Raw genomic sequence first — 2,384 nt, forward strand, 5'->3', positions numbered from 1 at the left:
AGAGAGAGAGAGAGAGAGAGAGAGAGATGGACGGACACGGGAGAGACAAATAAAAAATAAAAAAAAGTTGCCGTTGCCAGCCAGTCACTCAAACGACCCCGGGGATAATTAAAGGGGGGCCTCATTTTCTTTCTCACCGACCCCAAGCAGGCAGGGGCCGGGGCACTTAAGTCATTTTCGGTGGAGAGAGACACCTGTGCAATCGCACCGAGTTGCTCGAACAGAACACCCGAGGCTGCTGGCGTGGGAAGAGTGAAAAAGACCCTGTCTTTAACCTTTGACCTTTGTGGAGTTCTGAAGCATAGAAAGCAGTGTCGTCAGAAGATGCAGTCTCAGCCCCAAAGGGGCAGATGGGGGGGACGAGAAACACTCTCTCCTTTGGTTAAAATATCAACTGGGAGAAGCCAACATATTATTCAATTCAATCATTACATTTAAGGAAGTGCTTTTTAATAATTTAATATAAACACATATTCGCCTTGATATCATTTGTATTATCACAAAAAGCCATGACCAAAACACACACAGTGATAAGCAATTTACCCGTTTTGTGCATACATGCAAAACATACAAAAACTACCGGGAATAATATATATATTTATGTATATATATATATTATAAAACATATATATATACACAAGATCAAAAAGAGGTTATGTATATCCTACCCTTTACTATCCTTAGAGCTGATGGCCCATCCGTGCTTAGTGTGTGTCTGTGTCTGCAGTTGGGCGGCTGGAGTCCAGGAGTGTGCCTGGGTGTCACCAGTAGGTGCAGCTGTAGTGCAGCGAGAAGAGGGAGAGGGGGAAGAGAGGAGGATAGGAGGAAGAGAGAGGAGGAGAGAGAAGAGGATGTGAGGCGAGGAGGAGGGAGAGAGGGGAGGAGAGGAGGGAGAGAGAGGAGGAGAGGGCCTGGGGTCAGAATCATCACTTCACCCTCTACTACAGCAATGGCGTAAACAACCATGCTTCTCCAATCCTCTCTTCTACTCCTGTATTCCTCCTCATCCTCTCCTCCTGTCCTCTCCTGTCCTTTTCCCTTCTCTCACCTGCTTCTTCCTCCTCTTCTCTGTGCTCCTCTTTGTCCTCTCTACATCAGCAGAGTTCATGCCAGGACTAGCGGTGTCCCAGTCAGTCAGTCACTCCGCCAGCCAGTCAGCCAGTCACTCAGTCAAGTCGGTTTGTCACAGTACTCAGTGCAACCTTCTCGCCCAGGAGGGGCTCTGCCTCGCACCGTATTTGTCACTCCCGCCAAAAATGTGTGTGTGTGCCAAGAATGTGTTGAACAAATACACATAGGAATACTGGACGCATTCTCAGTGGAGGAAATCACACCAGAGCAGTCAGTTGCTGACAAAATAAATACAGAGGCTCACTTTCACCTGCTTTTATGAAAGTCATTTTGTATGTCTGACTTGTTTTGAACAGTCGTATAAAACAGTTTGAGTGACAAACGGACAGTAAACAAGCACTTTGGCTTTTATTGAAATTTCTGTTGACCCTCTTGATTAGAGAGGCGTTGTTCAAGGTGACAGGGAGACGGGAAAGTATGTACTGCATCGCAGGCTGTGTTGCTAAACTCTTACTGGTCTCTAATGTCCGTTCTTTTAGGGAAATTACTTTAAAAGGATGTGTTGAGACACCCTAGCATCTGGATGATATAGAGCGTCTTTATTTGTTCAAAAGTTGTTTTTCTGTATCCTAGTGATTTTGTTGTTTCTTCAGAGTTAATTGAAAACAAATTTTTACCAAGGCAACACAATATAAATGGCTTATAGGGAATTTAATACTATCAAGATGAGTCACTTGATTTACGCAAGATTATTAATCAGTGACTTTTACTACTCTGCAGTAATTTTAATGTTCAATGAATGATTTCATGTTTGTTTTCCATTAAAAATTACACTTTAGTCTATCGTAAAATGTCCCTGTAAGAAACATTCTATTATGTGCACATCATATCCTAAAACCGAAACCTAAAACTTTTTTTTTTTTCATATTTGATAAATGTAATTTTGCCCCATATTCTGTGTGAAGGCCACAGTCCCCTTCCTCTTCCTACAGCTGGTCTGCCTGTGCGTAATGCCTATCTGTTCTTGGCCTTGTTGGAGTCCTGGGGTGGGGGGGGGGGGGGTTACACTGCCCCCCACTGGAAGAGGAAGTGATTGGGGGATGGAGTTGTCTGCTAGTCATCCGAGTATATCCACTTCCTGTAAGCCTGCTTTCTCTGTCTCTTCTCTCTCTCTCTCTCTCTCTCTTTCTCTCGCTCTCTGTTGTCTTTCTCAGTTTCTCACTACCTTTATCTCTGCGTCTCTGCAACAACTCTTTCTCTCTTTGTCATGTTCCCCTCTCTCCATCTCTCTCTCTTCTCTTCCTCTCTCTCTC

The 2,384-nt window shown here is 44.2% G+C and overlaps 1 long non-coding RNA gene across 1 annotated transcript in view; it reads right to left on the reverse strand.

Annotated features, from left to right (window-relative positions):
* LOC121703944 overlaps positions 1-1,138 on the reverse strand; it is a 51,673-nt gene extending 50,535 nt beyond the window's left edge. The window contains exons 1-2 of the long non-coding RNA XR_006030189.1: positions 1,049-1,138; positions 669-777 (exon numbers count right to left, since the gene is read on the reverse strand). This is a non-coding gene — a long non-coding RNA (uncharacterized LOC121703944). The remainder of the gene's footprint in view (positions 1-668; positions 778-1,048) is intronic.
* Positions 1,139-2,384: the final 1,246 nt, after the last annotated feature.

Source organism: Alosa sapidissima, chromosome 2, assembly GCF_018492685.1.
Source record: "Alosa sapidissima isolate fAloSap1 chromosome 2, fAloSap1.pri, whole genome shotgun sequence".
NCBI classification, from domain to species: domain Eukaryota; kingdom Metazoa; phylum Chordata; class Actinopteri; order Clupeiformes; family Clupeidae; genus Alosa; species Alosa sapidissima.